This window comes from Eschrichtius robustus, chromosome 5, assembly GCF_028021215.1.
Source record: "Eschrichtius robustus isolate mEscRob2 chromosome 5, mEscRob2.pri, whole genome shotgun sequence".
Lineage (NCBI taxonomy): Eukaryota > Metazoa > Chordata > Mammalia > Artiodactyla > Eschrichtiidae > Eschrichtius > Eschrichtius robustus.
In genome coordinates this window covers 55858486-55880293 of record NC_090828.1, presented here as the reverse complement: position 1 = coordinate 55880293, position 21808 = coordinate 55858486, and the positions used below count along the sequence as shown (strand labels likewise).

The 21808-nt window shown below is 38.5% G+C and overlaps 1 protein-coding gene across 2 annotated transcripts in view; it reads right to left on the bottom strand.

The window, feature by feature from the left end:
* PDE11A (phosphodiesterase 11A) overlaps window positions 1-21808 on the bottom strand; it is a 464603-nt gene that overhangs the window by 218912 nt on the left and 223883 nt on the right. The gene's annotated exons all lie outside the window — the stretch shown is intronic.

Here is a 21808-nt window from a genome sequence, read left to right as displayed (position 1 = left end):
CCAGATAGGTTTAATTGATATTTATAGGACATTCCATCCAAAAGCAGCAGATTACACTTCCTTCTCAAGTGCACATGGAACATTCTCCAGGATAGATCACATCGTGGGTCACAAATCAAGCCTCAAGAATTTAAGAAAATTGAAATCATATCAAGCATCTTTTCTGACCACAGCGCTATGAGATTAGAAATCAATTACAGGGAAAAAAACATAAAAAACACAAATACATGGAGGCTAAACAATACGTTACTAAATAACCAAGAGATCACTGAAGAAATCAAAGAGGAAATCAAAAAATACCTAGAGACAAATGCCAATGAAACACAACGATCCTAAACCTATGGGATACAGCAAAAGCAGTTCTAAGAGGGAAGTGTATAGCTATACAAGCCTACCTCAAGAAACAAGAAAAATCTCAAATAAACAATCTAACCTTACACCTAAAGGAACTAGAGAAAGAAGAACAAACAAAACCCAAAGTTAGCAGATGGAAAGAAATCATAAATATCAGAGCAGAAATAAATGAAATAGAAACAAAGAAAACAACAGCAAAGATCAATAAAACTAAAAGCTGGTTCTTTGAGAAGTTACACAAAATTGCTAAACCATTAGCCAGACTCATCAAGAAAAAGAGGGAGAGGACACAAATCAATAAAATTAGAAATGAAAAAGGAGAAGTTACAACAGACACCGCAGAAATACAAAGCATCCTAAGAGACTACTACAAGCAACTGTATGCCAATAAAATGGACAACCTGGAAGAAATGGACAAATTCTTAGAAAAGTATAACCTTCCAAGACTGAACAAGGAAGAAATAGAAAATATGAACAGACCAATCACAAGTAATGAAATTGACACTGTGATTAAAAATCTTCCAACAAAGAAAAGTCCAGGACCAGATGGCTTCACAGGTGAATTCTACCAAACATTTAGAGAAGAGCTAACACCCATCCTTCTCAAACTCTTACAAAAAACTGCAGAGGAAGGAACACTCCCAAACTCATTCTATGAGGCTACCATCACCCTGATACCAAAACCAGACAAAGATACTACAAAAAAAGAAAATTACAGACCAATATCACTGATGAATATAGATGCAAAAATCCTCAACAAAATACTAGCAAACAGAATCCAACAACACATTAAAAGGATCATACACCACGATCAAGTGGGATTTATCCCAGGGATGCAAGGATTCTTCAATATATGCAAATCAATCAATGTGATACACCATATTAACAAATTGAAGAATAAAAACCATATGATCATCTCAATAGATGCAGAAAAAAAAGCTTTTGACAAAATTCAACACCCATTTATGATAAAAACTCTCCAGAAAGTGGGCATAGAGGGAACCTACCTCAACATAATAAAGGCCATATACGACAAACCCACAGCAAACATCATTCTCAATGGTGAAAAACTGAAAGCATTTCCTCTAAGATCAGGAAGAAGACAAGGATGTCCAATCTCACCACTATTATTCAACATAGTTTTGGAAGTCCTAGCCACGGCAATCAGAGAAGAAAAAGAAATAAAAGGAATACAAATTGGAAAAGAAGAAGTAAAACTGTCACTGTTTGCAGATGATATGATACTACACATAGAGAATCTTAAAGATGCCACCAGAAAACTACTAGAGCTAATCAATGAATTTGGTAAAGTTGCAGAACAGAAAATTAATGCACAGAAATCTCTTGCATTCCTATACACTAATGATGAAAAACCTGAAAGAGAAATTAAGTAATCACTCCTATTTACCACTGCAACAAAAAGAATAAAATACCTAGGAATAAACCTACCTAGGGAGACAAAATACCTGTATGCAGAAAACTGTAAGACACTGATGAAAGAAATTAAAGATGATACCAACAGATGGAGAGATATACCATGTTCTTGGCTTGGAAGAATCAATATTGTGAAAATGACTCTACTACCCAAAGCAACCTACAGATTCAATGCAATCCCTATCAAATTACCAATAGCATTTTTTACAGAACTAAAACAAAAAATCTTAAAATTTGTATGGAGACACAAAAGACGCCGAATAGCCAAAGCAGTCTTGAGGGAAAAAAACGGAGCTGGAGGAATCAGACTCCCTGACTTCAGACTATACTACAAAGCTACAGTAATCAAGACAGTATGGTACTGGCACAAAAACAGAAATATAGATCAATGGAACAGGATAGAAAGCCCAGAGATAAATCCACGCACCTACGGTCAACTAATCTATGACAAAGGAGGCAAGGATATACAATGGAGAAAAGACAGTCTCTTCAATAAGTGGTGCTAGGAAAATTGGACAGCTACATGTAGAAGAATGAAATTAGAACACTCCCTAACACCGTACACAGAAACAAACTCAAAATGGATTAGAGACCTAAATATAAGACCGGACACTATAAAACTTTTAGAGGAAAACACAGGAAGAACACTCTTTGACATAAATCACAGCAAAATCTTTTTTGATCCACCTCCTAGAGTAATGGAAATAAAAACAAAAATAAACAAATGGGACCTAATGAAACTTAAAAGCTTTTGCACAGCAAAGGAAACCACAAACAAGACGAGAAGACAACCCTCAGAATGGGAGAAAATATTTGCAAACAAAACAACGGACAAAGGATTAATCTCCAAAATATATAAACAGCTCATGCAGCTCAATATTAAAGAAACAAACAACCCAATCCAAAAATGGGCAGAAGACGTAAATAGACATTTCTCCAAAGAAGACATACAGATGGCCAAGAAGCACATGAAAAGCTGCTCAACATCACTAATTATTAGAGAAATGCAAATCAAAACTACAATGAGGTATCACATCACACCAGTTAGAATGGGCATCCTCAGAAAATCTACAAACAACAAATGCTGGAGAGGGTGTGGAGAAAAGGGAACCCTCTTGCACTGTTGGTGGGAATGTAAATTGATACAGCCACTATGGAGAACAGTATGGAGGTTCCTTAAAAAACTAAAAATAGAACTACCATATGACCCAGCAATCCCACTACTGGGCATCTACCCAGAGAAAACCATAATTCAAAAAGACACATGCACCCAAATGTTCATTGCAGCACTATTTACAATAGCCAGGTCATGCAAGCAACCTAAGTGTCCATCTACAGATGAATGGATAAAGAAGTTGTGGCACATATATACAATGGAATATTACTCAGCCATAAAAAGGAACGAAATTGGGTCATTTGTCGAGATGTGGATGGATCTAGAGACTGTCATACAGAGTGAAGTAAGTCAGAAAGAGAAAAACAAATATCGTATATTAACGCATATACGTGGAACCTAGAAAAATGGTACAGATGAACTGGTTTGCAGGACAGAGATTGAGACACAGATGTGGAGAACAAACGTATGGACACCAAGGGGGGAAAGCTGCGGGGGGTGGTGGTGGTGGTGTGATGAATTGGGCGATTGGGATTGACATGTATACACTGATGTGTATAAAATTGATGACTAATAAGAACTTGCTGTATATAAATAAATAAATAAATAAATAAGCAAAAAGATTAAAAGATACATACCGTGCAAACAGCAACCAAAAGAGAGTTTCAGTGGCTATATTAATATTAGACAAAATAGACTTTAAGAAAAAAATAGTTGATAAAGAAGGGTATTTTAAATGGTAAAAGGAATGAACCATCAAAAAAAAAAAACAGTTATAAACATATGGCACTTAACCACAGAGCCCCAAAATGTGTGAAGCAAAAACTTAGAACTGAAGGGAGAATAGATAATTCAACAATAGTGGTTGGAATCTTCAACACTGTACTTTCAATAACAGATAGAACAACTAGGCAGAAGAATAACAAGGAAGTAAAAGACTTGAACAACACTATGAACCGACTAGACCTAACAGATATCTATTGAGCACTCTAACCAACAGTAGCAGAATAGACATTCTTCTCAAGCACAGATGAAGCATTCTTAGGATAGACCTTAAAACAAGCCGCAATAAATTTTAAAAGATTGATATCATAAAAGATTGATATCATAAAAAGTATTTTCCAATCACAATGAAGTGAAATTAGTAATGAAAAACAAAAGAAATTTGGGAAGTTCATAAATATTTAGAAATAGAACAACATACTACTAAAGAATCAATGGGGGAGGAGAGAAGATGGCGGAAGAGTAAGACGCGGAGATCACCTTCCTTCCCACAGATACAGTAGAAATACATCCACACGTGGAACTGCTCCTACAGAACACCCACTGAACGCTGGCAGAAAACGTCCGACCTCCAAAAAGGCAAGAAACTCCCCCCGTACTTGGGTAGGGCAAAAGAAAAAAGAAATAACAGAGGCAAAAGAATAGGGACGGCACCTGCACCAGTGGGAGGGAGCTGTGAAGGAGGAAAGATTTCCACGCACTAGGAAGCCCCTTCGCGGGCAGAGACTGCGGGTGGCAGAGGGGGGAAGCTTCGGAGCCACGGAGGAGAGCGCAGCCACAGGGGTGCGGAGGGCAAAGCAGAGAGGTTCCCGCATGGAGGAGCGGTGCCGACCAGCACTCTCCAGCCCGAGAGGCTTGTCTGCTCCCCCGCCGGGGCGGGCGGGGCTGGGAGCTGAGGCTCGGGCTTCGGTCGGTCGGATCGCAGGGAGAGGACTGGGGCTGGCGGCGTGAACACAGCCTGAAGGGGTTAGTTAGCGCACCACAGCTGGCTGGGAGGGAGACCGGGAAAAAGTCTGCAGCTGCCGAAGAGGCAAGAGACTTTTTCTTGCCTCTTTGTTTCGCGGCGCGCAAGGAGAGGGGATTCAGAGCGCCGCCTAAACGAACTCCAGAGAAGGGCGCGAGCCGCGGCGATCAGCGCGGACCCCAGCGACGGGCGTGAGACGCTGGGGCTGCTGCTGCCGCCTCCAAAAAGCCTGTGTGTGAGCACAGGTCACTCTCCACACCGCCCCTCCCGGTAGCCTGTGCAGCCCGCCACTGCCAGGGTCCCGTGATCCGGGGACAACTTCCCCGGGAGAACGCACTGCGCGCCTCAGGCTGGTGCAACGTCACGCCGGCCTCTGCCGCCGCAGGCTCGCCCCGCCTCCTCCGTACCGCTCCCTCCCCGCGGCCTGAGTGAGCCAGCGCCCCCGAAGCAGCTGCTCCTTTAACCCCGTTCTGTCTGGGCGGGGAATAGACGCCCTCAGGCGACCTACACGCAGAGGCGGGTCCAAATCCAAAGCTGAACCCCAGGAGCTGTGCGAACAGGGAAGAGAAGGGGAAATCTCTCCCAGCAGCCTCAGAAGCAGCGGATTAAAACTCCACAAACAACTTGATGTGCCTGCATCTGTTGAATACCTGAATAGACAACGAATCATCCCAAATTCAGGAGGTGGACTTTGGAAGCAGGATATATTAATTTTTCCCCTTTTCCTTTTTTTTGTGAGTGTATATGTATATGCTTCTGGGTGAGATTTTGTCTGTATAGCTCTGCTTTACAATAGCTTTATTTTACTTCACTATATTATAGCCTCTTTCTTTCTTTCTTTCTATTTTTTCTCCCTTTTACTCTGAGCCGTGTGGACGAAAGGCTCTTGGTGCTCCAGCCAGGCATCAGGGCCGTGCCTCTGAGGTGGGAGAGCCAACTTCAGGACACTGGTCCACAAGAGACCTCCCAGCTCCACGTAATACCAAACGGCAAAAATCTCTCAGAGATCTCCATCTCAACATCAAGACCCAGCATCACTCAATGACCAGCAAGCTACAGTGCTGAACACCCTGTGCCAAACAACTAGCAAGACAGGAACACAGCCCCATCCATTAGCAGAGAGGCTGCCTAAAATCATAATAAGGCCACAGACACCCCAAAATACACCACCAGACGTGGACGTGCCCACCAGAAAGACAAGATCCAGCCTCATCCACCAGAGCTCAGGCACTAGTTCCCTACACCAGGAAGCCTACACAACCCACTGAACCAACCTTAGCCACTGGGGACAGATACCAAAAACAACGGGAACTACAAACCTGCAGTCTGTGAAAAGGAGACCCCAAACACAGTAAGATAAGCAAAATGAGACGACAGAAAAACACACAGCAGATGAAGGAGCAGGGTCAAAACACACCAGACTTAACAAATGAAGAGGAAATAGGTAGTCTACCTGAAAAAGAATTCAGAATAATGATAGTAAGGATGATCCAAAATCTTGGAAACAGAATAGACAAAATGCAAGAAACATTTAACAAGGACGTAGAAGAACTAAAGAGGAACCAAGCAATGATGAAAAACACAATAAATGAAATTAAAAATACTCTAGATGGGATCAATAGCAGAATAACTGAGGCAGAAGAAAGGATAAGTGACCTAGAAGATAAAATGGTGGAAATAACTACTACAGAGCAGGATAAAGAAAAAAGAATGAAAAGAACTGAGGACAGTCTCAGAGACCTCTGGGACAACATTAAACGCACCAACATTCGAATTATAGGGGTCCCAGAAGAAGAAGAGAAAAAGAAAGGGACTGAGAAAATATTTGAAGAGATTATAGTTGAAAACTTCCCTAATATGGGAAAGGAAATAGTTAATCAAGTCCTGGAAGCACAGAGAGTCCCATATAGGATAAACCCAAGGAGAAACACGCCAAGACACATATTAATCAAACTGTCAAAAATTAAATATAAGGAAAACATATTAAAGGCAGCAAGGGAAAAACAACAAATAACACACAAGGGAATCCCCATAAGGTTAACATCTGATCTTTCAGCAGAAACTCTGCAAGCCAGAAGGGAGTGGCAGGATATACTTAAAGTGATGAAGGAGAAAAACCTACAACCAAGATTACTCTACCCAGCAAGGATCTCATTCAGATTCGATGGAGAAATTAAAACCTTTACAGACAAGCAAAAGCTGAGAGAGTTCAGCACCACCAAACCAGCTTTACAACAAACGCTAAAGGAACTTCTCTAGGCAAGAAACACAAGAGAAGGAAAACACCTACAATAACAAACCCAAAACATTTAAGAAAATGGGAATAGGAACATACATATCGATAATTACCTTGAATGCAAATGGATTAAATGCTCCCACCAAAAGACACAGGCTCGCTGAATGGATACAAAAAGAAGACCCATATATATGCTGTCTACAAGAGACCCACTTCAGACCTAGAGACACATACAGACTGAAAGTGAGGGGATGGAAAAAGATATTCCATGCAAATGGAAATCAAAAGAAAGCTGGAGTAGCAATTCTCATATCAGACAAAATAGACTTTAAAATAAACACTATTACAAGAGACAAAGAAGGACACTATATAATGATCAAGGGATCGATCCAAGAGGAAGCTATAACAATTGTAAATATTTATGCACCCAACATAGGAGCACCTCAATACATAAGGCAAACACTAACAGCCATAAAAGGGGAAATCGACAGCAACACAATCATAGTAGGGGACTTTAACACCCCACTTTCACCAATGGACAGATCATCCAAAATGAAAATAAATAAGGAAACACAAGCTTTAAATGATACATTAAACAAGATGGACTTAATTGATATTTATAGGACATTCCACCCAAAAACAACAGAATACACATTTTTCTCAAGTGCTCATGGAACATTCTCCAGGATAGATCATATCTTGGGTCACAAATCAAGCCTTGGTAAATTTAAGAAAATTGAAATCGTATCAAGTATCTTTTCCGACCACAACGCTATGAGACTAGATATCAATTACAGGAAAAGATCTGTAAAAAACACAAACACATGGAGGCTACACAATACATTACTTAATAACGAAGTGATTACTGAAGAAATCAAAGGGGAAATCAAAAAATACCTAGAAACAAATGACAATGGAGATACGACGACCCAAAACCTATGGGACGCAGCAAAAGCAGTGCTAAGAGGGAAGTTTATAGCAATACAAGCCTACCTCAAGAAACAGGAAACATCTCGAGTAAACAACCTAACCTTGCACCTGAAGCAATTAGAGAAAGAAGAACAAAAAAAACCCCAAAGCCAGCAGAAGGAAAGAAATTATAAAGATCAGGTCAGAAATAAATGAAAAAGAAATGAAGGAAACAATAGCAAAAATCAATGAAACTAAAAGCTGGTTCTTTGAGAAGATAAACAAAATTGATAAACCATTAGCCAGACTCATCAAGAGAAAAAGGGAGAAGACTCAGATCAATAGAATTAGAAATGAAAAAGGAGAAGTAACAACCGACCCTGCAGAAATACAAAAGATCATGAGAGATTACTACAAGCAACTCTATGCCAATAAAATGGACAACCTGGAAGAAATGGACAGATTCTTAGAAATGCACAAACTGCCGAGACTGAACCAGGAAGAAATAGAAAATATGAACAGACCAATCACAAGCACTGAAATTGAAACTGTGATTAAAAACCTTCCAACAAACAAAAGCCCAGGACCAGATGGCTTCACAGGTGAATTCTATCAAACATTTAGAGACGAGCTAACACCTATCCTTCTCAAACTCTTCCAAAATATTGCAGAGGGAGGAACACTCCCCAGCTCATTCTACGAGGCCACCATCACCCTGATCCCAAAACCAGACAAAGATGTCACAAAGAAAGAAAACTACAGGCCAATATCACTGATGAACATAGATGCAAAAATCCTCAACAAAATACTAGCAAACAGAATCCAACAGCACATTAAAAGGATCATACACCATGATCAAGTGGGGTTTATCCCAGGAATGCAAGGATTCTTCAATATACGCAAATCAATCAATGTGATACACCATATTAACAAATTGAAGGAGAAAAACCATATGATCATCTCAATAGATGCAGAGAAAGCTTTCGACAAAATTCAACACCCATTTATGATAAAAGCCCTGCAGAAAGTAGGCATAGAGGGAACTTTCCTCAGCATAATAAAGGCCATATATGACAAACCCACAGCCAACATTGTCCTCAATGGTGAAAAACTGAAACCATTTCCACTAAGATCAGGAACAAGACAAGGTTGCCCACTCTCACCACTATTATTCAACATAGTTTTGGAAGTGTTAGCCACAGCAATCAGAGAAGACAAAGAAATAAAAGGAATCCAAATCGGAAAAGAAGAAGTAAAGCTGTCACTATTTGCAGATGACATGATACTATACATAGAGAATCCTAAAGATGCTACCAGAAAACTCCTAGAGCTAATCAATGAATTTGGTAAAGTAGCAGGATACAAAATTAATGCACAGAAATCTCTTGCATTTCTATACACTAATGATGAAAAATCTGAAAGTGAAATTAAGAAAACACTCCCATTTACCATTGCAACAAAAAGAATAAAATATCTAGGAATAAACCTACCAAAGGAGACAAAAGACCTGTATGCAGAAAATTATAAGACACTGATGAAATAAATTAAAGATGATACAAATAGATGGAGAGATATACCATGTTCCTGGATTGGAAGAATCAACATTGTGAAAATAACTCTAGTACCCAAAGCAATCTACAGATTCAATGCAATCCCTATCAAACTACCACTGGCATTTTTCACAGAACTAGAAGAAAAAATTTCACAATTTGTATGGAAACACAAAAGACCCCGAATAGCCAAAGCAATCTTGAGAACGAAAAATGGAGCTGGGGGAATCAGGCTCCCTGACTTCAGACTATATTACAAAGCTTCAGTAATCAAGACAGTTTGGTACTGGCACAAAAACAGAAATATAGATCAATGGAACAGGATAGAAAGCCCAGAGATAAACCCACACACATATGGTCACCTTATCTTTGATAAAGGAGGAAAGCATATACAGTGGAGAAAAGACAGCCTCTTCAATAAGTGGTGCTGGGAAAATTGGACAGGTACATGTAAAAGTATGAAATTAGAACACTCCCTGACACCATGCACAAAAATAAACTCAAAATGGATTAAAGACCTAAGTGTAAGGGCAGACACTATCAAACTCTTAGAGGAAAACATAGGCAGAACACTCTATGACATACAGCACAGCAAGATTCTTTTTGACCCAGCTCCCAGAGAAATGGAAATAAGAACACAAATAAACAAATGGGACCTAATGAAACTTAAAAGCTTTTGCACAGCAAAGGAAACCATAAACAAGACCAAAAGACAACCCACAGAATGGGAGAAAATATTTGCAAATGAAGCAACTGACAAAGGATTAATCTCCAAGATTTACAAGCAGCTCATGCAGCTCCATAACAAAAAAACCAACAACCCAATCCAAAAATGGGCAGAAGACCTAAATAGACATTTCTCCAAAGAAGATATACAGATGGCCTACAGACACATGAAAGAATGCTCAACATCATTAATCATTAGAGAAATGCAAATCAAAACTACAATGAGATATCATCTCACACCGGTCAGAATGGCCATCATCAAAAAATCTAGAAACAATAAATGCTGGAGAGGGTGTGGAGGAAAGGGAACACTCTTGCACTGTTGGTGGGAATGTAAATTGATACAGCCACTATGGAGAACAGTATGGAGGTTCCTGAAAAAACTACAAATAGAACTACCATACGACCCAGCAATCCCACTACTGGGCATATACCCTGAGAAAACCATAGGTCAAAAAGAGTCATGTACCAAAATGTTCATTGCAGCTCTATTTACAATAGCCAGGACATGGAAGCAACCTAAATGTCCATCGACAGATGAATGGATAAAGAAGATGTGGCACATATATACAATGGAATATTACTCAGCCATAAAAAGAAATGAAATGGAGGTATTTGTAATGAGGTGGATGGAGTTAGAGTCTGTCATACAGAGTGAAGTAAGTCAGGAAGAGAAAAACAAATACAGTATGCTAACACATATATACGGAATCTAAGGGAAAAAAAAAAAAAAGGCCATGAAGAACCTAGTGGCAAGACGGGAATAAAGACACAGACCTACTAGAGAATGGACTTGAGGATATGGGGAGGGGGTGGGGTGAGATGTGACAGGGTAAGAGAGTGTCATGGACATATATACACTACCAAATGTAAAATAGATAACTAGTGGGAAGCAGCCGCATAGCACAGGGAGATCAGCTCGGTGCTTTGTGACCACCTAGAGGGGTGGGATGGGGAGGGTGGGAAGGAGGGAGATGCAAGAGGGAAGAGAAATGGTAACATATTGTATATGTATAACTGATTCACTTCGTTATAAAGCAGAAGCTAACACACCATTGTAAGGCAATTATACTTCAATAAAGATGTTTAAAAAAAAAAATCAATGATAAAATATCCTTATATGAAAAAAAAAGGAATCAATGAGTCAAAGAAGAAATCACAGGGAAATAAGAAAATATTTTGAGATGAATGAAAACAAAACACAGCATACCAAAACACACTGGATGCTGCTAAAGCAGTGCATAGGAGACAACTTACAGCTATAAATGCCTACATTAAAAAAAGAAAAAGGATTTCAAATCAGTAACTTCACCTTCTACCTGAGACACTAGAAAAAGAAGAGCACACTAAACCTACATACAGCAAGCAGATGGAAGGACATAATAAAGATTAGAGGAGGAATAAACAGACTGAGAAGCGAAAAACAATAGAGAAAATCAACAAAAACAAAAGTTGGTTATTTGAAAAGATGAATAAAATTGATAAACCTTTGGCTAAGGTTACCAAGAAAAAAAAAGAGAGAAGACTGAAGTTACTAAGATCAGGAATGAAAGAGTGTTACTACCAACTCTACAGAAATAAGATGGTACGGGAATACTATGAATAATTGTATAACAAATTCAATAACCTAGATGAAATGGACAAATTTCTAGAAAGACACAAACTACTGAAATGGACTCAAGAAGAATTAGAAGATCTAATAAAACTATAACAAGTAAAGAGGTTGAATTAATAAAAATTTAAAATATATAATTTCTACAAAGAAAAGCTCAGGACTAGATGGCCTCACTATTGAATTCCACCAGTGCTTCAAGAAGAATTTTTCTGTAAACACCAATCCTTCATTTCGACAGCACAGTCGAGAACACTTCCCAACTCATTCTATGAGGACAGTATTACCCTGATACCAAAACCAGATATCACAAGAAAACAAAATTACAGACCAATCTCCCTTATGAAAATATACATAGAAATTCTCAACAAAATACTAATGAACCTAATCCAGCAACATATAAAAACGATTATACACCATGACCAAGTGGTGTTTATCCCAAGAATGCAAGATTGGTTTAACATTCAAAAAATCAATCAATGCAATACACCATATTAATAGAACAAAGCACAAAAAAATCACGTAGTCATCTCAATAGACACAGAAAAAGCATTTGACAAAATCCAACACTCTTTCATGACAAAAAAAATCTCAACAAACTAGAAATAGAAGGAAATCTACTCCAAAATAATTAAAGCAATATTAAAAAAGAACAAAGCTGGAATAAACGTAAGTTGTAGCTTATTTCAAAGCTACAATAATAAAGACAGTATGATACTGGCATAAGGATAGACATATGGATCAATGAAATAGAATTGAGAGTACAGAAATAGACTCATACATCTATGGTCAGTTGATTTCCCACAAGGGTGCCAAGACAATTCAATGGGGAAAGAATAGTCTTTCAATAAATGCTGCTGAGGCAACTGGATATACACATGCAGAAGAATGAAACTGAACACCTCTCTCACATGATATACAAAAAGTAAGCTGAACATGGATCAAAGACCTACATGTAAGAGCTAAAACCATCCCACTCTTAGAAGAAAGGCAAAAATCTTTATGACTTTGGATTAAGCACTGGTTTCTTAGATATGACATCAAAAGCACAAGTGACAAGAGAAAAAATATATACATTTGACTTCATCAAAATTAAAATCTTGTATTTGAAAGGACACTATCAAGAAAGCGAGAAGACAACTTATAGAGTGAGAAAAATATATGTAAATCATAAATGTTATAAGGGACTTATATCCAGAAAATACAAAGGACTTTTACAACTCAACAATAAAAAGACTATTAACATAACTAAAGAATGGCAAAGGATTTAAATTCATATTTCTCAAACAAGATATACAAATGGCCAATACGGACATGAAAACATGTTCAAAATTGTTAGCTATTAGGGAAATCAAAACCACAATGAGATACCACTTCATACTCACTAGAATGGCTATAATTTTGTAAATAAATAAATAAATAAAGTTGATGAGGATCTGGAGAAATTGGAACCCTCATACTTTGCTGATGGGCATATAAAATTGTGTAGCCATTGTAGTAAACAGTCTGGCAGTTGCTCTAAAAGTTAAACATACAGTTAACATATGACCCAGCAATTCCACTCCTAGGTCTATACCCAAAAAAATTGAAAATGTATGTCCACTCAAAAACTTGTACATGATTGTTCATAGTAGCATTATTCTTACTAGCCCAAAAGTGGAAACAGCATCATCAACTGATGATGAATGGATAAACAAAGTGTGGTCTATTCATACAAAGGACTATTATTCAGCCATAAAAAGGAATGAAGGAATAAAGTCCATGCTACAACATGGATAAATCATGAAAATATGCTAGGTGAAATAAGCTAAATGCAAAAGGCCACACACTGTAAGATTCTATTTATATGAAATGTCCCAAATAGGCAAACCGATAGAAATGGAAAGTAGATTAGTAATTGCCAAAACCTGGAAGGAGGAGGGAGTAGGGAGTGACTACTAATGGGTACAGAGTTTCTTTTTGGGGTGATAAAAATGTTCCAGAAACATACAGTGTATGGTTGCACAATCTTGTGAATATACTAAATATACTAAAACCCACTTAATTGTACATTTTTAAAGGATGATTTTGTTGTACGTAAATTATATCTCAATTAAAATTTTTAAAAATAAGAATAATTAGGACAAAGATGGTAATTAAGCTGCCAAGTGAGAATTTGAAAAAAATTTTTGGATAGTTAATTAAAGCAAGTAATATGAGTGTCCCACTAGTGCAGTCGCTGAGGGAGATGCCCCATTCATATTCCCCTTTAAAAGAACCTGCAACAGAGAGCACAGCAGATTGAATGTCTCCATCTCCCGACCTTTGGATCCAGGCTTCCTCTGGGGCTGTTGTCTGCCAATGACTGAGCATGGCAAAGGTAGGAACTGAGCCATTCCTGGGGATGAGATTCCTCCCATGGGCAACTTCTGCTTAGAACTCCCCATTGGCCTGGCAGAGATTTTCTCCAAACTATGCTGCAATCTATCACTCCTGCTGTTCACTCCTTCTTTCCTCTCTCCCTTCTCAGAGCAGGGTAGTGAAAGGCTCTCCCTGCCTACTCCTTGTCCCACCCTTTATCCTTCACAGCTGTTTCCCCTGAAAAATCTTTTGCTCATTTAATCTTGGCATATGCTTCTTGGAGGGCAGGAACTGACTCACTAAGGTATATATAAGAATGACTCTAGCACAAGGCTTGAAGAATGTGGCTGAAAAGTCCTGGTAGGACTGAATGTGTCTGCTCTCTAGCAAAAAAGAGTGTGGGGACATCATTACTCCTTGCACCCCCAGGATTCCAAAATCAGATTTTGTAACACATTTCATTCACTTGTACTAAACAGCTGTATAAAGAACTTACACAAACAAATTCTCCCCAAGGTGTCTTATTTGAAGAACAATATGTATTTGAGTGAAGGAGTTCTGAAATGTTTGGGAAAAATCAGTTTCACACAACTACTATATTTTAAAATAACCAATATAGGCATTGATTGAGGCCACACACACTGAAAGTGTAAATCAGATGTGGCTTAAAAGTCTAAAGTTTTGTTGTGGATCACAACAAAATAGTGAGTCATGAAATCAATTTTGTGGGTCAAGACAGCAAGTGGGTTTTCTGTTTAAGAATAGAATAAATCAGAAGATACATACATAGTAAAGGTAAGTATAGTTTCGTGAAACTTGTTTTAGATATATGTGTGTGTGTGTGTGTATTTGTGTACATGTTTATACACATTAACTAGGTTTGGATATAAAATGTATTTTTGTTGTAGGTTGCAATCAAAAAAGGTTGGAAGTTACAATCTAAGGGATACACAGTGAAGCTGGCAAGGTTAGGATTCATGGTAAAGATATTTAGCAACAATTCTCCAAGGCAGGAACAGAATTTCTAATTCCGCAGAGCCTCATGAAGGGGGTATGCTTTTGAGCGGTAATGTCCAAGCAAGGGTGAGTCACATCACACTTTCTGGAAGCATGAGCCCAAAATCAAATTCATAACCTGGATAAGAGCTGGAGATTACCTCGCCTGGGCCAGGTACATCTCGGAGTTATAAAATGTACAATATGACTGCCAGGTACAATCACAGTAAATATGATAAACAAAATCTCACTCATCATACTTAGTCTCTCCAGGCTAACACAGTCTATCCCAAGTCTATTCCTGAAAATATCATTGCTGCTGGCCCAAGACAAAGAACATCTCTAGAAGGCTTGTTTACAGACTCTTGACCCAACGCTAGAGCTAATCCTGTAGTTTTGTCTCATTACAGTCACATCTCATGGAAGTCAGTCCCCGCCTCCACACACACCTAAAAAGGCCAGATTTGGGCCATGGAGGCTGGAAGCCTAAAGGAAAGAGTTACAGAGAAGTGAGGAATGCTGGAAAGAGTAATTTGTTTGCAAAACTAGATTCCACACAGAATTGAAAAGGAAAAGAAAAAAATCAATAAGGCATTGAAACATGAATTTCAGTATTCTGACCCCCAAAATGCAACGAAGAAACCTAACGTTGAGAAGAATCATGGGGCTGTCTAATCTTAAAGATGAAAGAAACCCTAAAGGTCTCCGAGATGCTTCTCAAATTTGAGATATATGTACCCTCAGGGATAGATGTAGATGAGCTAAGGGATAGAAAACACAAGAAAAACAATGTGTGGAAGGGTCATATTATTTCACTGAATCTACAGTACCATGGATTGTAAGATGCACTGTTATTTTTGAACCACTGAAAGAAGAGAAAAAATGCTGCAATGAGTCAATGTGTTCTTTTCACTTAAAATATTTTAATCTTATTTTAGAGATCTTTTGGATTAGATATAAATTTTATCATATACCATTCTTGAAGGAAAATTTTAACTATACAAGTTGATTATATATAAAAGGAAAAATTATGGGCAAAATAAATTGACTAAGACATTCTAAAATTTCTTCAAATTCAGTGTCACTCTTCTGAATCACTTTTCAATATAGACTTTGACGTTCACAGATATGAGCCTTTGAGTCATCAGGATGCAGCCTTTTTTAGAGGAGTGCTCTGCTATCATCTCCAGGACTCTCTTCCAAGCTGCCACCCCCTCCTGCAAGTCTTGATGCTGTCATTCTACTGAACTTAGTAAGAGGTGTCATTGGCGGGTTTTTAGACAACAACCAGATTCACATTCCTTCAAGTACTCCTTAGTTGGTTTGTTGACAGAAATTTTAAGGGGCTGCTGTTGTCCAGTCACACCACCAGCAATTCTTTTACTGTGCAGATACATGTCTGAAAACTGTATCAAGACCTAACATAACTTGGAAGGTTACGTAGGGTTCCTGGTCATCTGTTCCACATGGCCGTACATCGCTCATTCATCAGTTCAGCTGTCATCCGTCTGTGGGAGTGTGTGTGTGTGCACACACACAGTAACATCACTGAGTTCAATCTCATTCTCATGTGAGATTGGGTTTAAACTCATACACTAATACTGCATTCATTTCCTATTTCTGCATAACAAACTACTACAAAATTATCATCTTAAAACCACACCCTTTTATTATCACACAGTTCTGGAGACCAGAAGTTTATTATGGCATTTGTCAGATGGATTTACTGCTTAGGACCTAAAAAGACCAAAATCATGGTGTTGATAGAACTGCATTCCCTTCTGGAGGTTCTGGGGAAGAATCAAGCTCATTCAGGTTGTTGGAAGAATTCAATTCATTATAGTTGTAGCACGGAAGTCCTGGTTTCCTTGACACATGTCCCTCTGAATATTTAAGCCAGCAATATGTGTTGAATCCTGTCCATGCTTCAAATCTCTCTGACTTCCCCCTTCTGTTGTATCTCTCTAACTTCCTATTTGGTCCTCAACTGGGAGAAAGCTCTGTATTCAAGGACTTGTGATTACATTGGGTCCACCTAGTTAATCCCAGAATAATCTCCCTATTTTAACATCAACTGATTAACAACCTTAATTACATCTGCAAAGTCTCTTCGGCCATGTAACATAATGTATTCACGAGTATGACAACAGAGGGTGAAGGTAATGGGGGCCCAAATTCTGTCTACCACCTTTAGTTTGACTTTGTCGTTTAAAATTGAATATGGTGGCAAGTTTTAACCATCTGATGTTATGCATGGCCTCATGTTGAAATGCTACACTTTGTCATCTATGCTCTTGAGGATGATCAATTTGGCACACTTGGCATTGACAGGCATGTCAGAAGACACTGGAATTTTCTCAGCATTTCTTATATGACTAAATTCAGTTTCCTTTTTTCCTCAATTGAATCCCTTGTCACTGGGATTTAAGCAGCTTCCAAAACATTGGAAGTTTTTGACAAATTAATATTCTATACTTTAATAACAGTTCTGCATCATGCATGAATTTGGTTACACTGGCCTCTTATTGTTTTGAAATTTCTTTCATTTGTTGTGAGTACTTTGTCAATTTTTCCTGTCTTTGGTGGCATCACTTGGCATGTAGTAAATGATCCTTTAGCATGTATTTTAGTAACAAAATATAGCACAGCTTCGTCTCCTTGTGAGCTTCTTCCTTGGTTGTAGCTTTGCAAGAACATATAGACATGTGGCCAGGTTTCTAACAATAAACATTGTCATCACTAGTATCAAATTTACATTTCACTTCTTGTTTCCATGTTTTTCTGCAAAATGATACTTTTCATTTCAATGCTAAATCATAGTATAATCTTGTTGAAGACAATAAATAGCATCTAACTCAACTAAGGCCATGGTCTTAATAGAATGAGCATTAGATGGCTAAGAGAATTGCTTCCAGACATAAGCCTGCAGGAGCAGAGGTAGTACTGCCAGAAGTGCTGCAAATGTGTGCAAGTTACTTACCTCTCTGAGCCTCAGGATCCTCATTTGTAAAATAAGGACAATAACATGTAACTCATTGGGCATCTGTGAGACTAAGACAACATAAATGTGATGGATACTAGACTTTCAGTGACAGTTAATTCTCTTTGCCTAATTGAAGTAGATATCACTATAATGCACAATAGTGGATGCACAGAATCACAGCTTCCTGGAACTTTGTTGCTGGAAGAGACATTTAGTAGACATTATCTATTTTATCTTCCTCATATTTTTTTTGATTTGAATTTTATTGTATTTATTTATTTTTATACTGCAGGTTCTTATTAGTTATCTATTTTATACATATTAGTGTATACATGTCAATCCCAATCTCCCAGTTCATCCCACCCTCCCTCACCCCCGGCTTTCCCCGCTTGGGGTCCAAACGCTTGTTCTCTATATCTGTGTCTCTATTTCTGCCTTGCAAACAGGTTCATCTGTACCATTTTTCTAGATTCCACACATATCTTCCTCATTTAATAACTGACTGTATTAGTCTCCCAGGGCTGCCATAACAAAGTGCTACAAACTTGGTGGCTTACAAGAGAAACGTATTCTCTCATAATTCTGGAGGCCAGAAGACCGAAATCAAGGTGTTGGCAGGGCCATGCTCCCTCCGAAGGCTCTAGGGAGACTCCTTCATTGGCTTTTCCAGGTTCTGATGGCTCCTGGTGTTCTTGGGCTTGTACTTATCACTCCAATATCTGCCTCTGTCTTCACATGGTCTTCTCCTTTGTGTCACTGTATGTCCTCTGCTCTTCTTATGAGGACACCAGTCATTGGATTTACTGCCCGTGGGGAAAATCCAACATGTATATCCAGCATGATTTCATCTCAAGATCCTTAACTAACTGCATCTGCAAAGACCTTATTTCCAAACAAGGTCCCAGTCTAAGGTTTCAGATAGTCACGAATTTTGAGGGGACACTATTCAACCCACTACACTGGGGAAACAAGTTTTACTGAAATAACATTTAAAATCGAACAAATTTGTAACTTTGAAAATTTCTATTTGAGTGTTAAAGATCGTATATTTTCTATCTCTATATTCTCAGCAGTAGCCTGTAAAAACATGCATTTTTGGTTTTACAAGATACGAGTGGCAACTGAAGACAGTAAGCTGAATAGCAAGCAAAGGACAAGCAGATGTAATATTTTAAAATAGTGCACAACATACAGTTCACACAAATCCTTTAACTGCCCCACCCCTGGGAATTTCTCACTGGCCATGTTTTCCCACAAGTTTCAGCCTCTACCCATATTGCTCAGTTCCACGGGTTCTTTGTTTGCCTCTCCTTATTCCTTCATTTTCTCCTGAATTCTCTTCTTCTTGGACTCCTTTTAAATTCAAACCCCTGTATTAGTTTCCTGTCATTGTTGTAACACATTACCACAAACTTAAGTGACTTTATAAACAGCACAAAGGTATTATCTTACAATTCTCTAGGGGAGAATTCCTTTCCTTGCCTTGTCCAACTTTTAGACATTGCCCACATTCCTTGGCTCATGTCTCCATTCCTCCACCTTCAAAGCCAGCAATGACAGGTTGAGTCTTTCTCAACCTGCATCACACTGACCTCTGCTGCTTTTTTTCTCTCTTTTATTTATTATTTTTATACTGCAGGTTCTTATTAGTCATCAATTTTATACACATCAGTGTATACATGTCAATCCCAATCTCCCAGTTCATCCCACCACCACCCCCCCCCACCCCCGCTTTCCCCCCTTGGTGTCCATACATTTGCTCTCTACATCTGTGTCTCCACCCCTGCCCTGCAAACCGGTTCATCTGTACCATTTTTCTAGATTCCACGTATATGCGTTAATATATATTTGTTTTTCTGTTTCTGACTTACTTCACTCTGTATGACAGTCTCTAGGTCCATCCACGTCTCTACAAATGACCCAGTCTCGTTCTTTTTTATGGCTGAGTAATATTCCATTGTATATATGCACCACAGCTTCTTTATCCATTCGTCTGTCAATGGGCATTTAGGTTGCTTCCATGACCTGGAGATTGTAAATAGTGCTGCAGTAAACATTGGGGTGCATGTGTCTTTTTGAATTATGGTTTTCTCTGGGTAGATGCCCAGTAGTGGGATTGCTGGGTCATATGGTAGTTCTATTTTTAGTTTTTTAAGGAACCTCCATACTGTTCTCCATAGTGGCTGTATCAATTTACATTCCCACCAGCAGTGCAAGAGGGTTCCCTTTTCTCCACACCCTCTCCAGCATTTGTTGTTTGTAGATTTTCTGAGGATGCCCATTCTAACTGGTGTGAGGTGATATCTCATTGTAGTTTTTTGATTTGCATTTCTCTAATAATTAGTGATGTTGAGCAGCTTTTCATGTGCTTCTTGGCCATCTATATGTCTTCTTTGGAGAAATGTCTATTTAGGTCTTCTGCCCATTTTTGGATTGGGTTGTTTGTTTTTTTAATATTGAGTTGCATGAGCTGTTTATATATTTTGGAGATTAATCCTTTGTCCGTTGATTTGTTTGCAAATATTTTCTCCCATTCTGAGGGTTGTCTTTTCGTCTTGTTTATGGTTGCCTTTGCTGTGCAAAAGCTTTGAAGTTTCATTAGGTCCCATTTGTTTATTTTTGGTTTTATTTCCATTACTCTAGGAGGCGGATCAAAAAGATTTTGCTGTGATTTATGTCAAAGAGTGTTCTTCCTATGTTTTTCTCTAAGAGTTTTATAGTGTCTGGTCTTACATTTAGGTCTCTAATCCATTTTGAATTTATTTTTGTGTATGGTGTTAGGGAGTGCTCTAATTTCATTCTTTTACATGTAGCTGTCCAGTTTTCCCAGTACCGCTTATTGAAGAGACTGTCTTTTCTCCATTGTATATCCTTGCCTCCTTTGTCATAGATTAGTTGACCATAGGTGCATGGGTTTATACCTGGACTTTCTGTCTTGTTCCATTGATCTATATTTCTGTTTTTGTGCCAGTACCATACTATCTTGATTACTGTAGCTTTGTAGTATAGTCTGAAGTCAGGGAGTTTGATTCCTCCAGCTCTGGTTTTTTCCCTCAAGACTGCTTTGGCAATTTTTGTGTCTCCATACAAATTTTAAGATTTTTTGTTTTAGTTCTGTAAAAAATGCCGTTGGTAATTTGATAGGGATTGCATTGAATCTGTAGATTGCTTTGGGTAGGATAGTCATTTTCACAATATTGATTCTTCCAATCCAAGAACATGGTATGTCTCTCCATCTGTCTGTGTCATCTTTGATTTCTTTCATCAGTGTCTTAACAGGTCTTTTGTCTCCTTAGGTAGGTTTATTGCTAGGTATTTTATTCTTTTTGTTGCAGTGGTGAATGGTATTGTTTCCTTGGATTTCTCTTTCCGATCTTTCATTGTTAGTATATAGGAATGCAAGAGATTTCTGTGCATTAATTTTGTATCCTGCAACTTTACCAAATTCACTGATTAGCTCTAGTAGTTTTCTGGTGGTATCTTTAGGATTCTCTATGTATAGTATCATGTCATCTGCAAACAGTGAAAGTTTTACTTCTTCATTTCCAGTTTGTATTCCTTTCATTTCTTTTTCTTCCCTGATTGCCATGGCTAGTGACCTCTGCTTCTGTCACCACATCTCCATTTATAAGGACCCTTCTGATTACACTGGACCCATCCAGATAATCCAGGATGATCTCCCCATCTCAAGATTCTTAATCAGATATGCAAAGTCCCTTTTGCCATGGTTCCACAGATTAGGACCTGGATATCTTTGAGGGGGCATTACTCTGCCTACCATATACCCTCATCTTATCAAACAGAACA